This window comes from Hyla sarda, chromosome 1 (genome assembly GCF_029499605.1).
Source record: "Hyla sarda isolate aHylSar1 chromosome 1, aHylSar1.hap1, whole genome shotgun sequence".
NCBI classification, from domain to species: Eukaryota; Metazoa; Chordata; class Amphibia; order Anura; family Hylidae; genus Hyla; species Hyla sarda.
Window position 1 is genome coordinate 588,738,593 of NC_079189.1, and position 22,649 is coordinate 588,761,241.

Sequence of the window (22,649 nt, forward strand, 5' to 3'; positions counted from 1 at the left end):
GTTCTCTGGTGCTTAAACATCTTATCCCCTATCCAAAGGATAGGGGATAAGATGCCTGATCACGGGAGTCCCGCCGCTGGGGACCCCCGGGATCATGCACGCCGCATCCCGTTTATAATCAGTCCCTGGAGCGTGTTCGCTCCGGGACTGATTACCGGCGACTACAGGGCGGACAGCGTGTGACGTCACGCATGCGCCGGCGTGTGACGTAGCTATCACGACCCCTCCCGTAGGCTTGCATTGCGGGGTGGAGTGTGACGTCACACGCCGGCGCAGGCGTGACGTCACACACCGCCCGCCCTGTAGTCGCCCGTAATCAGACCCGGAGCGAACACGCTGCGGGGACTGATTACAAACGGGGTGTCGCGTGCATGATCCCGGGGGTCCCCAGTGGCTGGATATCCTTTGGATAGGGGATAAGATGTTTAAGCACCAGGAGAACCCCTTTAATGAGTTCAGTAATATAATGTACCCTTGCTTACCACATCATATAAAACAGGTAAGCACAAGGCATGCTCAAGAACCTCTATAATATTCTCTAATAATAGCCTGTGCAGCACTATATACACCCAAAAATGTGTCTAAGGCTTCTCTTACAATGACATATAATAGCCCAATATAAGCCTTTGTACACGTCGATCAACACTCTTTAAAACTGTCCTTTATAGGGCCCAAATATTGGTGAACGGCTGCACAAATTATCACTGTGTTGTTCATGCAGCTCTGTTCACTTCCGTTATTTCTAACTCACATGCCCCCTGTTTACATGGAGAGATGTGTTTTTTCGACAAACAACGATTATTTAGGGTCACACAAAAGATGAGATCTACCAATGAACGAGCCTTTGCTAATTTGTCAACTGATCCCTAGGCCTTTTACATGAGGTAATCATTAGATAATTTCCCCAGGTAAAATCTCCTTAAATCTCCTCCACAGCCCCCTAAGGAGAAGACTGGATTGAACAGCCATCATATCCAATACACACGTTACTAACTGGCCCATACTCTAAGGATAAGGAGATGACTCTGCTCATCTGTCCCAATCTATAAAGCAAAGCTGACAAGTAAACTGCAGAAAACAGAAAGTGTCAGCCTATTGTATGCATTCGTGGCCAATGTGTAAACTACAATATTTTAAGATTTTAAGGGTCTTGACTACGGTCTTTACTCAACAGTATGGATTTCTGACAAGAATACCAGTGGTCTGGTATTTGGTGCTGCTTGACAACTGTGACTATTGGGGTCCTGTATTATTAGCCTGCATGCAGAGGTAATAGATGCACCTGAGCATTGGTTCTTGAGGAGGGCGCAAAGTCTCCTCTGCCTCTTAAGAAAACACCCGTATCCAGTGGATTCCTCGCAGGGGTGGTCGCCATGTGCTGACCGCATTGTGAACTGTTTTCCAGTAATGCAATGAGCTGTCGCCCAGGAGAGGCCACATCTGCTGCTGAACTCATGGTCTTCTGGCATTCGGGGGGTTAGTTTATAGAAATAAAGTCGCTTTTCCACAATAGACATGTAAACAAGAGTCCATTAGAAGATGCAACAGACGGATATTTGTTTTAAGTCATTGCTGTTTGTTTCGTGACCAATGTAAATCCCTCCATATAAACTCCTTCCGAATGGGAAAATAGAGCCGCGGTACTATTAGTCGTCGTACCGTGATGCTGGTATAACTTGGAAGCTTTGAAAAAAAATTGTGTCCTCTGTTTCTTGAAAAGAGGATGTAAAAGTGTAACCGCTCTATTTTTCGTAAACTCATTTGCAAGATTTACAATAATTTCGATGCACAGGGCTACTGGTTTATTGAGGCTCATCAGGTCTATAATATGTATTATCTATTCTTAGGCTAGGCCACCGGTATTTGATTAGTGAGGGTCTCATTCTCTTCCCCACGGTGTTATAATATAAAGCTCTTAGGCCTCAGTGCCTAATATGTAATAGCCCTCCCCACCACCACCACACCATATGCCATTTATACTACTGATGCCTTTTTATGTGTTAGACCCGCCCCCCCTCCCCCAGGCATCCAGGCACAGGTGTTAAAGGGTACTGTGTTGCTAGACATCTTATCCATAGGATTGGGGATAAGATGTCTGATTGTGGGGGTCCCGCCGCTGGGACCCCCAGCAATCTCTGTGCAGACACCCGGCATTCTGAACATTCATGTTAAGAGTGCTGGGTTCAGGCGACCGTGGTTGTAACATCACGCCACACCCCTCCATGTTTATTGGAGGGAGCGTGTTAAGTGACCACAGCCGTTACGCCCCCTCCCATAGACATAAATGAAGGGGATGTGGCATGACGTCACGACCACGGCCTCGCAAACCCAATGTTCAGAACGCCGGGTGTCTGCACAGAGATTGCGGGGGGGGGGGGGGGGGGGGGGTGTCTCAGTGGCCAGACATCTTATCTCCTATCCTATGGATAAGATGTCTAGCAACAGTGAAGGCCTTTAATTCTACTCCCGCACCCTATATAGATAAGTGTCAGTGTGGTTCCTCCTGTTCAGAGATGTTTCAGGCCTAAGTGGCTTCACAGTCCTCTCTCCATTTCTACCTTAAGCATAAAAAAATCACATCATCTTTGCTTGGAATTCCACGTGCGGCAGATAAATGTGTTTAGTGCTGAATATTTAATATTGTGGATGTAACATCAGCAGGAGGTAATGTAGAAGTAACCGCATTACTCATTTACTGGAACTTGCTTTACTGGAAATTAAACTGCATACAGCATTTCTCCCTCATAGTGGACAAACCTGTCCGCCCCTCTTACACAGCGGATGCCTTGGTGCTTTCGCTTTGTAGAAGTCAGTAAGGGGGCTGTAAAGCTTATCTAATATTGTACATATATTCTCCCCTCCCCTCCCATAGAATCATACATTATGACATGTCCTAACGAAATTCCATTACCTCTCAAATAAAATGACTTTAAAGTATATAACTTTGTAATGTACAAGTGTGATCTTTTCTTAGGAAGTCCAGTAGTTCTTATCACAGATGATGACTGTCGGGAACCAGTTGGCTGGGCCCCACACTATACTTTGTAAGATCGCACTCATTTCTCCTCAGCTCAGAGAGCCCAGAGCGCTTTAGTGTGTGATTGTCCCTGTTTGGCTGAGACACACACCACCCCTCCCTCATCTATATTCACTGCTTCTCTAACCATGTAACATGCTCAGCTCTCTTAAGAAAGTCTTTCCCTGCATCTCACACAGGAAACCAGCTCAGTGGCTGATGATTTGTGTAGTATTTTTTAGCTTTCAGCTGGATTTTCAAAGGCTTTTATGGGGGGCGATGGGGGCTGATTTTGAAACAGATGTCACGATTCGGCAGGCTGGAGGTGGATCCTCTGTGTCAGAGAGGGTTTGGCGTGGACCGTGTTGGTGGACCGGTTCTAAGTAGCTACTGGTTTTCACCAGAGCCCGCCGCAAAGCGGGATGGTCTTGCAGCGGCGGTAGCAACCAGGTCGTATCCACCGGCAACGGCTCAACCTCTCTGACTGCTGAGATAGGCATGGTACAAGGGATAAAGCAAGAGCAAGGTCGGACGTAGCAGAAGGTCAGGGCAGGCAGCAAGGATCGTAGTCAGGGGCAACGGCAGGAGGTCTGGAACACAGGCTAGGAACACACAAGGGAACGCTTTCACTAGGCACAAGGGCAACAAGATCCGGCAAGGGAGTGCAGGGGAAGTGAGGTATAAGTAGGGAGTGCACAGGTGGAAACTAAACAAGCTAATTGGGAAGATTGGGCCAGGCACCATCATTGGTGCACTGGCCCTTTAAATCTAGAGAGCTGGCGCGCGCGCGCCCTAGAGAGCGGAGCCGCGCGCGCCAGAGCATGACAGCCGGGGACCGGGACAGGTAAGTGACTTGGGACGCGATTCGCAAGCGGGCGCGTCCCGCTGTGCGAATCGCATCCCCGACGGCCATGACAGTGCAGCGCTCCCGGTCAGCGGGACCGACCGGGGCGCTGCAGGGAGAGAGACGCCGTGAGCGCTCCGGGGAGGAGCGGGGACCCGGAGCGCTCGGCGTAACAACAGATCTATGGGATCCCTTGTGGAGTCATGCTGAGCTTATCTCCTTTGTCAGTTTCCAGTCTGATGGAAGTGGGTTAGTTCTGGATCAGCTGACTTCCTGTGAACTACAGGATGACATCATCACCTACCAGATCTCTCCTGGCAGCTCCCAGACCCCTCCCAGGTCTGTCTGTATACTGCTGCTATCTCTATGTGATCAGGATATATCGCAGTTATACACCTTCCCTGAGGCTGTGTTCACACGGTGTATTTTGGAAAAAAATGTTTTGCCAAAAATATTGTGCTATGTATCGCAATTGCGTAAATCAGATTCTTGCAGCGATTTTGGAAAATAGAAGCAAAAACATGGTCAAAACTATGCAAAAAAAACATGTCAAATGTGCTGAAAAAAGTAACTTGTGAACAAAGCCTAAAGGCTTCAATTCTGTACAAAAAACCCATAAGTGGGATTAAAGTGTCAAATCACTTTCTCCTCAAAGCAATATTTCTCTAAAACATGCACTTAGAAAATGGCATGCACCTGCAAAATTGCATGCGCATTGTGTTTTTATTTTGCACACATTGGCCGACATTTGACATTGTCTTTTAGACCGTTTTTGTGTCTAGAAAATGCGCAAGCAGAGTTTATTTGTGCCTTTTTTGCACCTTTTGCTGATTTTGAGTTGGAATCTACTGATTTTGGCAATACACATGATATGGAAGGGTTTTATGAACTGCGCCTTTTTACGAAAGGCGCAGTTCATAAAACCCTTCCATATCATGTGTATTGCCACAAAGGCGCAAAGCCACTGAAAAGTCTCTAAAACTACACCAGCCCAGACTTAACTTAGCTTTTGGTGTATGTGAACAGTAAATTTGACCTGCACTAAATTTATCAAATGCTCTGCGACCATTTAATAAATTTGGTGCTCCTACACATTACCAGCACACAAGTAAAAGGTCTAGAAAAATGCTTCACTTACACCTACAATGATAAATGCTTCACTTACACCTACAATGATAAATGCTTCACTTACACCTACAATGATAAATGCTTCACTTACACCTACAATGATAAATGCTTCACTTACAACTACAATGATAAATGCTTCACTTACACCTACAATGATAAATGCTTCACTTACACCTACAATGATAAATGCTTCACTTACACCTACAATGATAAACGCTTCACTTACACCTACAATGATAAATGCTTCACTTACACCTACAATGATAAATGCCGGCCAATGTCTTGTGATGAATTTATCTAAGTTTGCTCTATTTTTTATCTTGTCTGCTTTGATTTTGTCATTTGTATTGGGATCTTTCAGGGGGTATGGTTAGCAGATGCCCTGGTTGGTGCGCTAAATTTATCACTTACCTATTTTGCATTATCCAGAGGCTTCCTATCATTTGCGCAAATTTATGAAGTGTGCCCAACATAATAAATTTTACACAGCAATTTGGAAAACCACACACTTGCGCAGCGGGTTTTGCATCGTGCAACAATATGCCTTTATGATAAATTCTCCCCTTTTAATAAGAAAACATATTACAACTGCACATGATGTGAAGTGACCCCAAGCTGCTTATGAGGTGATTAGGTAGGTCTCATAAGGTGATTTGCAGTGATGAGACTCCACCCCCTCTCTCTGCAAAGCCAGAGGATTCATGGAAATATAGGCAGCATTAGGAAATCATTTCAGTGATGGAATTGAAATCATTATGACTGAATACCCATGCCTGCCACATCAGCAAAAACAGGTAAGCACAAGAACCGCTACGTTATTCAACAATAATATCCTGTGCTGCACTATATAAGCAAAAAAAAAATTCCCGTAGCGCTTCTTTAAGCTGAACATGAAATTGCCTGGTTGTATTTGTCTCTTTTGTAGAACTTGTAGAACTTTTTTTCTTTTTCTTTTATATCTCGTACATTAGCTAAAGACGAGGTTAAGCTGCTCCTGAGACGCGTTGTGGTCCTCGAGCTCATGGATGAACGTTCCATTAGATAATATAAACTCATTATACATAATGTCCTGTTCCTGGTATATCGCCGCTGTCCAGAGCTCGTCTCGGACACGTTCTTTATTATTAATCAGTGTGAACACTTAATGCTGGTTACATTGACTCCCAGATTGATCTACCTTGGTTATTGATGTAGACGTTTATATAGTAAAGCAGCAGCTTCCTGGACGGCTCTTCACAGCAGGAAGCACGAAGAATGACGCAGTAATCTTGACTTAAGGGTTTAGCTGAGGATTCGGGTCGCTTCTTAACTCACAGCTCTGTCCTAAATAATGATGGAAAGCATGAGGAGCGGATTGGGCAGAACAGGGATTTCTATGTAGTCTTATGGCAGATGGCTCCCAACATATACACTAAATGAAGGCTGTGAGAAATGACTAACGTTGGCATCTTTTTCACATATACGTCATGAAAAGTTATGAAAGCTTATAATGTATCTGTTAAGCAGATATTTGTGGCAGATGCCATACAGGGGCATCAGTCACCCACAGACTATGATCAATTTTTTACAGTTCGATTATTCCATAGGTTATTTCTTGGAGTATTCTGATGTCTACTGGTCTGACAGAAGCAAGAGGACACTCTCGTGTTATCCAATTGATAGAAAAATTTAATGTGTACCTTGGCAGCTGTTAGGTGTCTTCCTTGGGGGCTGCTGTCTCCTGGATCGCATTGTCCTCCTTTAAAGGGGTTATCCACCATAAGGTGATTTTAGTACATACCTGCCAGACAGTAATGGACATGCTTAGGAAGCATATGCGCTTGTCTTGGGGCTAAATGGCTATGTTGTGAGATCACCATAATGCTGTGGCTATTATGGTTTTCTTGGCAGCCTTCCCCTTGTTCATCCCTGAATGTCCTCCACCTATGCAGCCTTCCAATTGTCCCTCCTGCTTGGCTTTCTTTGCGCTCTTAATACTGTTCTACCCTAAGTGGTTCCCTCCTTTTTCCCACCACAGGTGTCTTCCTGTGAAGCCTTCTTTTTGTTGCTTCCTGGGTGTTCCTCCTTTGCAGACTTCTCTTCCCTCCTAGGCTTCTTCCTCTGTGGCCCTTCTGCTTGTCCCACCCTGGGTGTTCATCTCTTTGGCCCTTCCCACTTGTCTTCATTTGCAGACTACTTCTTGTGCCTTTTTTGGGTGTCCTCCTCTTCATCTTAACTCTTTGTTCCGTGCACGTTCTTCTATGCAGTCTTCCCATAAACCCTTTCGAAGAAAAAAAGATTAGAACTGAAGTTAAAGGGGTACTCCAGCCCTAAGACATCTTACCCCCTATCAAAAGGATAGACGATTAGATGTCTTATTGTGGGGGTCCCGCCACTGGGTACCCCTACAATCTCTTATGCAGCACCTACCTGTCTCGGGTGCACAGAGCAACGGCCATCACGCCCCCTCCCATAGACTTGCATTGAGGGGGTGGGTTGTGACGTCACGATACTCCGTCCCCTGCATCGCCCGTCATCAGCCACAGAGCGATCCTCGCTCTGTGCAGCTGAGAAACGGAGGTGCTGCAGGAGAGATCACTGGAGTCTGCAGCTGTGAAACCCCCGCGATCAGACCTCTTATCCCGTATCCTTTTGGATAGGAGATAAGATGTCTAGGGGCGGAGTACCCCTTTAATACAAAATAAATTATTGCCATTTGATTGGCAGCTGGGGCTGTTGGTAGACTAAAGGTGTTAAAACATATGTTGAGTGTGTCCTAGAAGCCGACATGATCACACCTTTTGCGCACATTCATCCTGGACAAAAGCCAGGATGCTGCGTCACATAAGGAAGCTAACCATCTGCAGTTACCAATATAACCTCTGTGCTGATACATAACCATAAAAAGTCATCACACCGAGCCACATATTGATAGCTGGGAGCAGATACAGTGATCTGCAGATCTTACTGCAACTTTCATCTAATATGTATGGGCCCCTTCACCTTCCCCCATGTAGGTCAGCTGTTCATTGGTTCTGCCATTGGTTTATTCTACTGTTTTCTATCTACAGTTCCTGTGCAGACTTGTGTCTCCATGGCAACAGACAACAAACATACCCCATGTAGTCTGATTCAGCAGTCATGTATAAGGCTAGGTTCATCTGCATTTGTGTTTTTTGCCCAATTTCTGTTAGTCTGCTCTGTTCACAAGAAATGAACTGATCCCATTGATTTCAATTGGTCATTTTTTATCATCAGTTTAGTCTGTTGTCTATTTTTTAGGGGTACCAAAACTATTTTTTATACTGTTCAAAAAAAAACTGACAACAAACGGAACTCAAACGTCTGTTAAACAATTTGCAGTAAGGTCTGTCAATGGTGAAAGTTGCGAATGGAAGAGCGTTCTGTTTGTGTCCCTTATTTCATCCGTCCATTTGTCAAACTGAGCATGCTCAGAAGGTGGAAAAGATCCAGGAAGTGAGGCCAGATCACATGACCTGCAACGAATCTGCTCAAAAACAGCAGAAAGACGTGCGCAAGTGGTATGGTGCATCTGTGGCTTCTGAAAGAAACCATTATTGGACCAAAAATTGGTTTCTGAAACATGTGCAATGCTTTAAACTGATACAACTTGGTTTGTGTGCATATCTCCTACAGCAGTGGTTCCCAACCCAGTCCGCAAGACCCACCAACATTAGGGGGCTTCAAGAGACTCATTTACCACCCACATCGTAGTCGCAGGGGTCTGATGAATCAAGATGGCGGCCGGAGCTCTGCTCACCTGCTCCACGGCTGGCTCTGGCGATCTCCTATGGTCCGTCTTCTGGAAAAAAGTAGATCGGTGATTGGCCAATGCATAGCTCTGTACAGTAATAGCAATCAAGTTTTTTCCTTGTGCCATACATTTTATATAAAATAAAAGGTGTCCTTATGAAGTACAATTGGTCGCGCAAAAAACAAGCCCTCATACAGGTCTATGGATGAAAAAATAAAAACGTTGTGGCTCTTAAAAGGTAAAGAGGAATAACTGGAAACGGGAAAAATGAAATTGTCTGTGTCGTCAAAGCCAAAACCCACTGTGTTCTTAAAGGGGTACTCCCACCCTTGACATCTTATCCCCTATCCAAAGGGATATTGCATGCGGCACCCACCTGTTTTTTGTCCGGAAGCGCTGGAGGGTCTGGGTCGCGACCACGGGAACGGAAGTCCGTTACGTCAGGACTCCGTCCCCGTGTGACGTCATGCCCCGTCCCCTCAATGCAAGTCTATGAAAGGGGGCGTGACAGCCCTGCTTGTCCTCAGTGGACAGAGCCCTGCTTGTCCTCAGTGGACAGAGCCCTGCTTGTCCTCAGTGGACAGAGCCCTGCTTGTCCTCAGTGGACAGAGCCCTGCTTGTCCTCAGTGGACAGAGCCCTGCTTGTCCTCAGTGTACAGAGCCCTGCTTGTCCTCAGTGTACAGAGCCCTGCTTGTCCTCAGTGTACAGAGCCCTGCTTGTCCTCAGTGTACAGAGCCCTGCTTGTCCTCAGTGTACAGAGCCCTGCTTGTCCTCAGTGTACAGAGCCCTGCTTGTCCTCAGTGTACAGAGCCCTGCTTGTCCTCAGTGTACAGAGCCCTGCTTGTCCTCAGTGTACAGAGCCCTGCTTGTCCTCAGTGTACAGAGCCATGCTTGTTCTTAGTGTACAGAGCCCTGCTTGTTCTCAGTGTACAGGGCCCTGCTTGTCCTCAGTGCAAAGGGCCCTGTTTGTCCTCAGTGTACAGGGCCCTGCTTGTCCTCAGTGTACAGAACCCTGCTTGTCCTCAGTGCAAAGAGCCCTGCTTGTCCTCATTGTACAGAGCCATTCTTGTCCTCAGTTCAAACAGTCCTGCTTGTCCTCAGTGTACAGAGCCATGCTTGTCCTCAGTGTACAGAGCCCTGCTTGTCCTCAGTGTACAGAGCCCTGCTTGTCCTCAGTTCAAAGAATCCTGCTTGTCCTCAGTGTACAGAGCCCTGCTTGTCCTCAGTGTACAGAGCCATGCTTGTCCTCAGTGTACAGAGCCCTGCTTGTCCTCAATACACAGAGCCCTGCTTGTCCTCAGTGTACAGAGCCCTGCTTGTCCTCAGTGCAAAGAGCCCTGCTTGTCCTCAGTGTACAGAGCCCTGCTTGTCCTCAGTGTACAGAGCCCTGCTTGTCCTCAGTGTACAGAGCCCTGCGTGTCCTCAGTGTACATAGCCCTGCTTGTCCTCAGTGCACACTGTCCTGCTTGTCCACCCACACTTCCTGTATTTAGTCTCCTCACAGATACACACAGACAATAGCTGTAGGGACAAAAATATAAGTTATACGTTTTTTTTTTTACAATGTACAGTACAGAACAAAAGTTTGGACACACCTTCTCATTCAGAGTTTTCTTTATTTTCATTACTATGAAAATTGTAGATTCACACTGAAGCCATCAAAACTATGAATTAACACATGTGGAATTATATACATAACAAAAAAGTGTGAAAATATGTCATATTCTAGGTTCTAGCCTCCTTTTGCTTTGATTACTGCTTTGCACACTCATTCTCTTGATGAGCTTCAAGAGGTAGTCACCTGAAATGGTCTTCCAACAGTCTTGAAGGAGTTCCCAGAGATGCTTAGCACTTGTTGGCCCTTTTTGCCTTCACTCTGCGGTCCAGCTCACCCCAAACCATCTCGATTGGGTTCAGGTCTGGTGACTGTAGAGGCCAGGTCATCTGGTGCAGCACCCCATCACTCTCCTTCTTGGTCAAATAGCCCTTACACAGCCTGGAGGTGTGTTTGGGGTCATTGTCCTGTTGAAAAATAAATGATGGTCCAACTAAACGCAAAACGGATGGAATAGCATGCCGCTGCAAGATGCTGTGGTAGACATGCTGGGTCAGTATGCCTTCAGTTTTGAATACATCTCCAACAGTGTCACCAGCAAAGCCCCCCCCCACCATCACACCTCCTCCTCCACACCAGCACACCTGTGAAGTGAAAACCATTTCAGGTTACTACATCTTGAAGCTCAACAAGAGAATGCCAAGAGTGTGCAAAGCAGTAATCAAAGCGAAAGGTGGCTACCTTGAAGAACCTAGAATATGACATATTTTCAGTATTTCACACTTTTTTGTTATGTCTATAATTCCACATGTGTTAATTCATAGTTTTGATGCCTTCAGTGTGAATCTACAATTTTCATAGTCATGAAAATAAAGAAAACTCTGAATGAGAAGGTGTGTCCAAACTTTTGGTCTGTACTGTATATTACAAATATTTTTATAACGTTGTTTTCTACATTATATAAAAAGGTTTTGCTAATGACAGGTATGCATTAACAATAAATGATTTTGAAGGAAGACGATTTTAATGTTGCTTTATTTAATATTGTAGCGGAACTAAAGCAATAAATGGCAGCATGTATGGGAGAGCAGTCCAGTGATAAATGTGACGTACATTTTTATATACTCTGACATCCAACTCCACAGTTCATCTCATTTTATGTAGAAAACATCAATAAATATTCCTCATTATGTCCTAGTTCTCTTCATGTCCCTGACCCTGTAGTTCACTCCGGCTATTTTCTCAGAAGTAATATTTGCATCCCATGTATATAGCCGCCTTCTTCAGTCTCTTTCTCCCAGGCGGCTAGTAGCATATTTTACGGTTTCCTATGTGAAGGCTTTTGCAGTGTATTATAGACTGTACTTGGAGCCATTAACCTCCTGACCTCTCATTCATCTCTGTGTCCTTCTATAGCAAGGGGGAAATTATAAATGCTAAATTCGATTTATCTAATTCATTTCCCAGTTTTGACTACTCTCTGAATTTTGAAATTGATGAATTATATTTATTTTTCCATACATGTTTATTTAGTAGAAAAAAACTCTCCCAAGACTGTTTTGAAAATTATTTCTCATATACAGACAACTAATTCCTATAAAGACTAGGGGTGTGAATCGCCAAGAATTTGGCGATTCGATTCGAATCGCGATACCAGTGTGGCGATTCGATATATCCCGATATATCGCGATACCGTCTAGGTGACGATACATCGCGATATATCGCCCACCTGGGAGCATTCATAGATCCCAATAGACGCCGCTGTCAGCTTTGACAGCGGCGATCTAGTACTCCGGTGCTCACTTTTCTCATGTTATCCCGTCCGGGCTGCAAAATAAAATAAAACGCACTTTATCTTACCTGCCAACGAGCCCCCGGAGCTCCGGTACAGGTGTTCGGTCCCCGGGCTGTATTCTTCTTACTTCCTGTTAGTCCGGCACGTCACATGGAGCTTCAGCCTATCACCAGTGGAGGCGGGACATCGCTGCGGCTGGTGATAGGCTGAAGCTCCATGTGACGTGCCGGACTAACAGGAAGTAAGAAGAATACAGCCCGGGGACCGAACACCTGTACCGGAGCTCCGGGGGCTCGTTGGCAGGTAAGATAAAGTGCGTTTTATTTTGCAGCCTGGATAGGATAAAATGAGAAAAGTGCGCACCGGATACTCCTTTAATAGCCAGCCGCGGCGATTGCCGCATGCTGGCTATTAGCGGCGGCCCCCGGCTACTGAAATCAGCCGGGGGTCGCATAGTACGGAGCGGGCACGAGTCGGAGCCCGCTCCATAGCCGTGTCAGATCCGGCCTGCCCGGCTCCACAAATGTGGAACTTTTATCTCCTGATGCCCGGGACATGACATGCTGTTCCGGGCGTCCGCAGATAAAAATTCCACATCCCTAAAAGAATCGATTCAAAAATATTTTGAATCGATTCTGTATCGGCAAATGAAAAATCGCGATTATCGCGAGAATCGATTTTTTCTTACATCCCTAATAAAGACCACTCACTCCTACAAAGACCACTAATTCTATGGTGGCCACTCACTCCTATGGAAATCACTCATGCCTATGTAGATCACCTCATTCCTATGGAGACCATTCACTCATATGGAGACTTCTATACAGGCCACTCACTTCTTTAGAGACCGCTCAATCATATGGAAATCCCTAATACCTATGTAGATCACCTTACTCCTATGGAGACCGCTCACTCTTATGGAGACCACTTATTCCTTTGGAGACATTTACTTCTTTGAAGACTTCTATACATTTTTTTCTTGTTAAGAATAGAGGCTCTTCACCCAGTGCAAGAAAAAGTGCAAATGTGTCACACTAAAAAAAATGTGCACAAAGGATGCAGTCTAAGCCATTTTCCAACAGGAGAGAGGCCCCCCAACAAACCTACCCTTCACCTCCGGGCCAAAAGGCACCTGCAAGGATCCAGGTTCGATGCCCCTTTTTGCCGAAGCTACTAAGGGGCCACAAATGCACCTGGCTTCAACCTGGGAATTAACCAAGGTATCAGCAAGGAGCCGTATACTGATGGTATCTCGACGGAAGCCAAGATGCCCGCGGATTGCAGGGAGGTGAGGAACCTGATGGCCACACACACACCTCCCCTAGACCGCCATGAGGGACACCCAGAAGGGCTACCGTATCCTGACAAATCCTGTGTACAAAAACACACGTAAAAGTGGCAGATATACTGCCCGGTCATCCGGCCGGATCTATAAAAATGTTCCTGATCCTAGCCAGAAGGCTGGGATACCAAGGGTGAGTGCCAAAGGTGAAGAGTGTGTGGTGCAGTGCAATGCGTTCACTCAGTGAGTCATAACACCCAGTGAGTTTCTGCACCTCAGGATCACCACTCCCCGAGGTACAAAAGTACCTCGGCTCTAGACCCTCCCAGCCTCATGGCGAGACCCGGAGGTAACAGGTCACATCAGGGCAGCCGTTGAGCTGGTTTTGTGGCACCAGCCCCGGAACGCCTCGGTACACCTACTTCTCCATGTAGCCATCCATTCCTACCAGTGGACTACCTGATAAGAACAGATACTACACTTGATCTTAGCCAAAAGGCAGAGAAGCAGAGACTTTTATACATACCACTCACTCCTATGGAGAGCACTTATTCCTATGGAGACACCTCACTCCCATACAGACCACTCATTCTTTAGTGACTACTCAGTCTATGGAGACCACTCATTCCTATGACGACCATTCATTCTTATGGAGACTTCTATACAGACCACTCACTCCTATATTGACCACTTACTCTTTTGAAGACTTCTCACTCCTATGGAGACCACTCATTGCTATGGAGACCATTCACTCTTATGGGGACTTCTATACTGACCACTCACTCTTTTGAAGACATCTCACTCCTATGGAGACCATTTATTCCTACGGAGTACTCTCACTTCTTTACAGACCACCCTAATCTCTGGAGACCACTCACTAATATATAGACCTCTCACTCCTATATAGACCTCTCACTCTTATGGAGACCACTCACTCCTATGGAGACCTCTCACTCCTATGGAGACCACTCATTCTATGCACAACTCCTACTGAGATATATTACTCATATGCAGATGTATCATTCTTATGTAAATCTATCCTAACTATGCAGACCTATTACTCTTTTGGAGACGTAGCACTCCTAAGTAGACCTACCACAACTATGGAGACCTCTCACTCTTATGTACACCAATCTGTCCTTTGGAGACAAGTCATTCCTATGAAGACCTCCTCTTACTACCATTTAGAGTAGTTATTACAATATGGACCTATCCATCCCATGCATACCTCTAACCTTTTTGCAGCCCTGTAAAAACCTAGCATTCCTGTGCAGACTTATTACTCCTATGGAGTCCTATCACTTGGATATTCCAGTGCATTTGCACCACTTTTTGACTGGCACCAATTAAAGACCTCTCAAAGGCCCATGCTTATTAAACTTGAACGTCGATCCATGCCGAATGACTGGCGATGCGGGGCGGAGGATCGTGACATCACCGTCACGCCCCGCTCGTGACGTCACAGCCACACCCCCTCAATGCAAGTCTATGGGAGGGGGCATGATGGCCGTCACGCCCCCTCCCATAGACTTGCATTGAGGGGGTGTGGCCGTGATTTCACGAGCCTCCGTCGCTGCACCCTATGCTTTAAACGAATGCCGGATGCAGCTGGGAGATTGCGGGGGTCCCCAGTAGCTGGACCCCCATGATCAGACATCTTATCCCCTATCCTTTGGATAGAGGATAAAATGTCTAGGGGCGAAGTACCCCTTTAAAGCTAATGGAAGGGGGTTGTTCTGATGGAATAATCCTTTTAACCCCTTCGTGCCGAATGCCATACATTTTCTTACGCTGACACCAGCTCTGGATCTGCACTGCTGTGATCAGGAGATTGCGGAGTCCAGTATCTTAGTGGGCAAATAAAAAAAATTTAAAAAAAAAGTAAGTATAAAGTTAAATATGTAAGTAAATAAATGTTTTGAAGTGCAAAATGGAAAGAAAAATAAGCATAGAGTACGATACTGATGATATATGCTGTGGCGTTAGACTTTAATATATGTCTTGTGTATACAGTATATTTCAGGTGTCTGCATTACGCAGAACTAGTGACAAAATAGACTCCTATAGAGACTTACAGCTGTATCATTGACACGAGAATTCACTTCACTTTCCCGATGATTAAACTGCTGACATAGAACGCATTCCCGATGCCGGTTAACCTTTCATATTTATATTCTCTCAATGTTTTCTTTGGATCAAAACTATATGTCAGTGGTCTGTGTGATAGTAGCCCCTATAAGACTAGACATATTAATCCTTTCATGAGACACATGAAAAGGAGGATGCTGGGACTGCGTGCCCTCTTCCATAACTCCATACTGTTTCTGAATTCCATACTTGTAGCATTAATGTCTACTATTACCATAGCTTCAGATTTTACATACTGTATTTTTCGCCGTATAAGACGCACTTTTTCTTCCGCAAAACGGGGGGGGGGGGGGGGGGAGAAGTTGGTGCGTCTTATATGGCGAATACACACCTATCGCAGCGGTCCCTGCGGCCATCAACGGCCGGGACCCGCGGCTAATACAGGACATCACCGATCGCGGTGATGCCCTGTATTAACCCTTCAGACGCGGCGATCAAAGCTGACCGCCGGGTCTGAAGCGAAAGTGACACTAACCCGGCTGCTCAGTCGGGCATTTCAGGACCGCTGCGGGGAAATCGCGGCGTCCCGAACAGCTTACAGGACACCGGGAAGGACCTTACCTGCCTCCTCGGTGTCTGCTCCGTGCCGGGATACCCTGCATGGCCAGCAGTCTCCTTCGACGTCATCACGTCGTCTCGCACGCCCTACTGTCATCCAATAGGAGTGACATGCGTAGTGACGTGATGACGGCGACGTGATGACGGCGACGGAGAGCGTGGATCCCGGGGAAGAAGACGTCCGGAGCGTCGGGGACACCACAGGGACGCGGCGACAGTGATGGAGCGACATCCAGGGCAGTGGTGACGGGTCCGGAGCTGCGGGGACACGTGAGTATTACCTCCTATACCAGTGGTCTTCAACCTGTGGATCTTCAGATGTTGCAAAAGTACAACTCCCAGCATGCCTGGACAGCCAACGGCTGTCCGGGTATGCTGGGAGTTGTAGTTTTGCAACATCTGGAGGTCCGCAGGTTGAAGATCACTGTTGGGTTCAGAATCTTTTTTTTCTAGATTTTGCACCTTTAAAATTGGGTGCGTCTTATTGGGTGCGTCTTATAGGTGCGTCCTATAGGGCGAAAAATACGGTATATCATAATTCCTTCCCAAGGTTATAGAGTGTTTATCAATTATACCTATTAGGTATCCTCGACATCGGTTTACTATTGATCCCAGTCCAGGACCATGGTTAAACTCAACTCCTACCCTGAGCGGTGTCTACAATCATCCGTCCAGGAGCTGCTTCTTTCCAACCAATTTGCAGTAAGAGAAGAAATAGCCACTTAAGAATAGCACCCAGAGCAGCTGTCACTTTTCACCCTCTGGTGCTTATTCTTGGATTTGGATAACCAATTGTGTAAGCCATACAGCATGAAAGAGCAGTTAATTGAGAAATTAGTCTTTAAAGGGGTTGTCTGGTTTTGAAAACCTATTTTTATATGTTGTTATTGATAAAAAGTAAAGACCTTTTGCAACATGGTTATTACATTTTTTTTTCATATTTATTAAAGAAAATTGATCCTGAAGAGCCCATTAGGGGTCCACATAACTACTGGGACACTAACCAGTCCAGCAGGATCATCAGGCTTGTCCATGAGTCACGGACAAGAGATGATTCATGGACAAGGCTGCATGAGCAAAAACACCTCCCACCACCACAAGGAAGGACACGCCCCCTCCCACTATGCACTAATCTCCTCCCACCAGCACAAGGGAGGAACACGCCCCCTCCCACCACACACCAATCACCTCCCGGAGGGACACACCCCCTCCCACCACACACCAATCAGCTCCCACCACCGCAAGGGAGGGACACGCCCCCTCCTACCACACACCAATCACCTCCCACCACAAGGGAGGGACACGCCCCCTCCTAACACACACCAATCACCTCCCACCACTACAAGGGAGGGACATGCCCCATTCCACCACACACCAATCACCTCCCACCACCACAAGGGAGGGACACGCCATCTTCCCCTGAGAGGATTAACACTGTGAGCTAATGAAAAGAGGGATTTTTATAATAAATACAGGTGAAAGAGGCATAAAATGACATGCACATGGTCAGGATTAGGTACTGAGTAACATATGATTATTATTATTTTTTTTTTTTTTTTTGTGGGATCTTACAGGTACACTTTAAGTACTTTTTTTGTGGAAAGCACCTGCAAAGAGTGCTTCACACCAGAGGACCAAGTGTGTTCATGGCCCATTTGATTTTGATGGGCACTGTTTAGTGCTTCCTTCATTTTCCCTGTGGGGGAGCTACTGTTGAATCAATCACTTATTCCCAGGTTCCCCAAGAGATTACAGTTGATCTCTGGGGGGTGGTCACAGCAAAAGGACATGCCATGACCAGCTTGTTTTTTGGAGGACCCTGTGAAGTGAATTATCCCTTTTATTGTTTTTTGGAGGACCCTGTAAAGTGAATTATCCCTTTTATTGTTTTTTGGAGGACCCTGTAAAGTGAATTATCCCTTTTATTGTTTTTTGGAGGACCCTGTAAAGTGAATTATCCCTTTAAAGAATTTTACTGTAGAAAGCTGTTGTGTTGTCTTTAGTATATACTATTTATTGTCAAGGCTTTGTGATAAACAATATGGCTGCCATTAAAGCTCTGGTGTAGATTGTGACCCAGCTTTCTAAGATTGTTGTGTGGAAAGATCTCCCTTGTCATTTCATTTATACCCTACAGAAATAGACTAAAGCTGTCGATCATTGTCTTCTCTAATGGATTTATATTATACCACATCTGGATTATTATAATTTACTGTCATGATGGCAGCCCGATGGTTAGTCACACCTCAGCGTGGATGGAATATGGATCGGTAATAGGAGAATAATCAAATTCTTATGGTAAAGTAGTGATTCGGCTTTGGGGAGCATCATTCATTCTCTATATAATATAAGCATTTCTTTGGATACATTGCTGTGAACTGTGTGATGTCCTTTGAGACGCCGCGGATGACGCCTATTGCGCTCTGTCTATAGATCTCCTCCATTGATGTCATCCTAGTAATGAGTCCAGGGGACAGTCTCCCCAGGCACCACTTCTCTCATATTAGTAAGTTGTAGTGACGCCGCTCATCTTCAAGATGTCTTATATTGACTCTTGCATTGGAAGCCATGCGCTTTGATATTCTTTCCTATCCCTTTGGGGAAGCTTTGATGCATGAGAATTAAATATAGAGTCTGGTTATCTGGCTCCGTCTCATGTGGCAGCTGTTTCCTTGGCTGGTGTGTATTACTGCCCGGAATGTAAGTGAGATAGAGGATTCAGTTCTACCAAGGAGAAAACTTGTAGTTGCCTTCAGAGAGGTGGAGACTGAGTAGGTATATCTTCCAATGGTGGGCAACCCTACATGGTGTTCCCCTCTAGAGTTTGTATTTTCCTAAATATAATATAAAACACACAAAACTTTCAACATAAAGCCAGTGATAAAATATTTAAAAGGATTTGTACATTAAAATATTGGTGCCATCCATCAATTAAGTGGTTGTCAGGCGCAGCTTCTGTAATTAAATGGATCCCTTACAGGGGTAATCCACCTCCCTGGACATTGTATCCTCTATCCAAAGGATAGGTGATATGATGTCTGATCACGGGGGTTCGGACACTGGGAACCCCCGTGATCTCTGGGCTGGCACATGGCGTTCTGAACATCAGGTTCGGACAGCCGTGGTCGTGATGTCACGCCGCCTCGATTCATGTCTATCAGAGCTGGCGTGGTGAGTGACTGCAGCCGCAACGCCCCTTCCAATAGACATGAATGGAGGGAACGTGGCATGACGTCACAACCACAGCTGCCTGAACCCCGCGTTCTGAACATGAATGTTCAGTGTCGGGGTGTCAGCCCGGAGATGGTGGCGGACGGAACCTCCCGTGATCAGACATCGTATCCCCTATCCTTTGAATAGGGGATAAGATGTCCAGGGGCAGAGTACCCCTTTAAAGTGATAAGTGGTCCTCCAGGTCTGTAAAGTAGGACTCACATTTTTTAAACCTTGCATGAGGCTTTTCGAATAAGTTTTTATTCTTGGTTTAAGCTTTACACAGAATTGTTATTTGTTTATTTATTTATTTTTAACTGCCATTGAAGTTTTTGATGCAGTTTTTGAGACAATGACAGAAGTGGATCTAGCAAAATGAAGATATATTAGTCCTTTTTTTTATTTTTATTTTTTATATATTTCCTATATCTTTAGAATCCACTACTGGCTTAAAAAAAAAAAAAAGAAAAACATAAAAAAATATTTGTCAAAATACGGAACGTGTAACCCTTACCTAAAGGGTATTGTAAATGTTCTATACTGTTCTAATGGACTTTATGTTTCTATAGTTTACCACTATCCTTATAATAGTTTGCAACCAGTGATTAAGAGCAGCGTTTACTATATGTTATCCCAACTGTTTTTTTTTTTCAGGTTTAGTTCCCAAATTGTGTCAGACTCTTTGTGCGCCAGAATTTGTGACCCAAAAAAATACAAAAGTACCCAACTCGCCCTCCATTTTACGGGGCAGTTTTGAAAAATCCCAACAAATTTACTATTTACTATTCTTCCATAATATGTGGTGGAATAGAGCTCTGGAAGACCCAACAGCTTAGACCAGTAAGGGTGGGTTCACACTATGTTTTGACATCACGGTCACCGGATCTGGCTGGGGGGAGTGAAAAACGGGCGCTCCCGTATCCCAGCCGGACCCAGCCATCTCATTCATTTAATTGTGCCGACCAGAGTCGGATAGGGACTCCGGTCGGCTCATTTTTGCCGCATGTCCCATTGAATGAGATACGGACCGGGTCAGGCTGGGATACGGGAGTACCCGGTTTTCACTCCCCCCCCCCCCCCCCCCCAGCCGGATCCAGTGACCGTATTGTCAAAACGAAGTGTGAACGCACCCTAAAGCTACACTCCACTCTTAGTAAATGATGGCCAATCTGTTGCTAATTTGCAACAATGTATCAGTCTGGAGTTTAGGCTTTACTGAATGTAAAGTATTGTTTTTGTTCACTGACAGCAGTTCTTAAAAATTTTGAGGAGCCAAAATACAGAGTAGACACGTTGTAGAACTTGTCATTTGTCTAGACATAAGGCTTTATTCATATGAAAACCAGGAGATCTGCCACTATATAAAAAATTAATGAAAATGAAAAAAATAAAAATAAAATGAATAAACCCAGTTTTGCAGATCCAGCCCTGGTGGTCATATCTGGTGGTCCCCCCACACTCCAGGAGCAATGACTTGCCATACATCATCACTCTTGAATTTCCTACCCTCAGGCAACTCTATGGTGTCAAGCTGGAAAAAACCATTAAAGGGGTACTCCGCCCCTAGACATATTATCCCCTAAGATCCAAAGGATAGGGGATATGATATCTGATCGCAGGGGTCCCGCCGCTGGGGACCTCAGTCATCCGATGCACGCAGCGGACTTCACTCTGTGCCGGATGACTGGTGATGCTGGGCAGAGGCTTCTGATGTCACGGCCATGCCCCCTCAGTGCAAGTCTATGGCCCCCTCCCATTGACTTGCATCGAGGGGGCGTGGCCGTGACGTCACGAGCCTCCGGAGCTGCACCTGATGCTCTAAACAAACCCTCGGGTCCAGCAGCGATATCGCGGGGGTCCCCAGCGGCGGGTCCCCCGCAATCAGACATCTTATCCCCTATCCTTTGGATAGGGGATAAGATTTCTAGGGGCGGACAACCCCTTTAATATAACTGCACCATGTGAATACACTCAGATGATCCTTTGCCTGGTTAGACCACTGATGAGTCAGTATAGAGGTCCAGGAATAATTTATTTTAGTTTACAGTATAAGTTCTCTGTTGTTATCCACTTCCATCTAATGTACATCCCACACAAGGAAAACCAACACGTTGTATGATAACAATCCATTAAGAACAGGAAGCGCCTCACTAATGCTTGGTTACACTGAGTGGCCATTGCCGGTGCTTGTCACAGACTCACCTGAACCACTTACAGCACATTCAGGACTATTATTTATCCTTCCACACGGAGCGTTTCGATGTGCGACCGAGTCATCTGCACGTCTAATGTAGGAAAATGACGCTCCTGCGCCCTGCACTACAATTACGTCTGCTGATGTTTGCTAAAGCCGGTGACCGGTATCGTCATACTTTTCTTCCGTGTGTTTGTGTTAAGATGTCATAAAAATTGTAACAATGGTATTTAAAGCAGCAACATTTTCCAGAGCGATGTACAGTAAGTGACAGGATATTGACATTGATAATACAGGAAACAGTGTTACAGTATAAATATAAGGGGGTCCTGCTCACTAGGAATGGATGGGGGGTGCAACCGGAATGAGGGGGTTTATTGCATTATTGTATAAGACAATATCTGCCCCCCGAGGAGGTTTTGTGATCAGAAGTACTGTGGGCAAAGATAATGTAATGGAGTTGGCACAGAACAGAAGGAAGGTGAAGGCCATATGATGTCTGACCTAGGTTTTGGAGGTTTAGAGCCCTCTTGTGACATGTGAAAAGTTTTGATCGGCGGGGTCTAAGTGCTCAGACCTTCACCGATCAGGAGAAAGAGCCGGAAGAAGGCCCTACACTCCTCTCCCTGCTCTGTGTCACATGATCAAGACACAATCCGTAGACTTTTTTTTTTTTTTTTGTGTGTGAGTTTGTCTCGATCATGTGACAGAGAGGCGCGAGAAAACACCCTGAGAACAGAATTCTCCCGGCTCATTCTTCTGATCGGTGGAGGTCTGAATACTTCGACCCTCCTATAGCTAAGACATGTCAAATGTAGGGCTCCACAATTTGGGGAGAATGTGCGATTGTGATTATAGAAGTAAATATTGCGATTTCGATATAGTCCTATTCCCTAATTTTACATCCCCTCCCCATTTCACGTCTATTCCCCCATTTCATGTCCATCCCCATTTCACATTCCCCCCCCCATTTCATGTCCACACCCTCCATTTTACATCACCCCCATGGTCACATTTCCCCGTGTCACATCTCCCTGTGTCACATCTCCCTCTCCATGTCGCATCTCTCCCCTTATCACATCTATTCTTCCATTTCATGCCCACACCCTCCATTTTACATCCCCCCATTTCAATCCCCTATGACACATCTCACCCCATGTC

General features: G+C 45.6%; 1 protein-coding gene and 1 pseudogene across 2 annotated transcripts in view; one reads left to right on the forward strand and one right to left on the reverse strand.

Moving 5' to 3' along the window:
- TTC33 (tetratricopeptide repeat domain 33) overlaps positions 1-22,649 on the forward strand; it is a 239,843-nt gene that overhangs the window by 123,431 nt on the left and 93,763 nt on the right. The gene's annotated exons all lie outside the window — the stretch shown is intronic.
- Positions 13,779-13,886, reverse strand: LOC130343751 (U2 spliceosomal RNA; annotated as a pseudogene).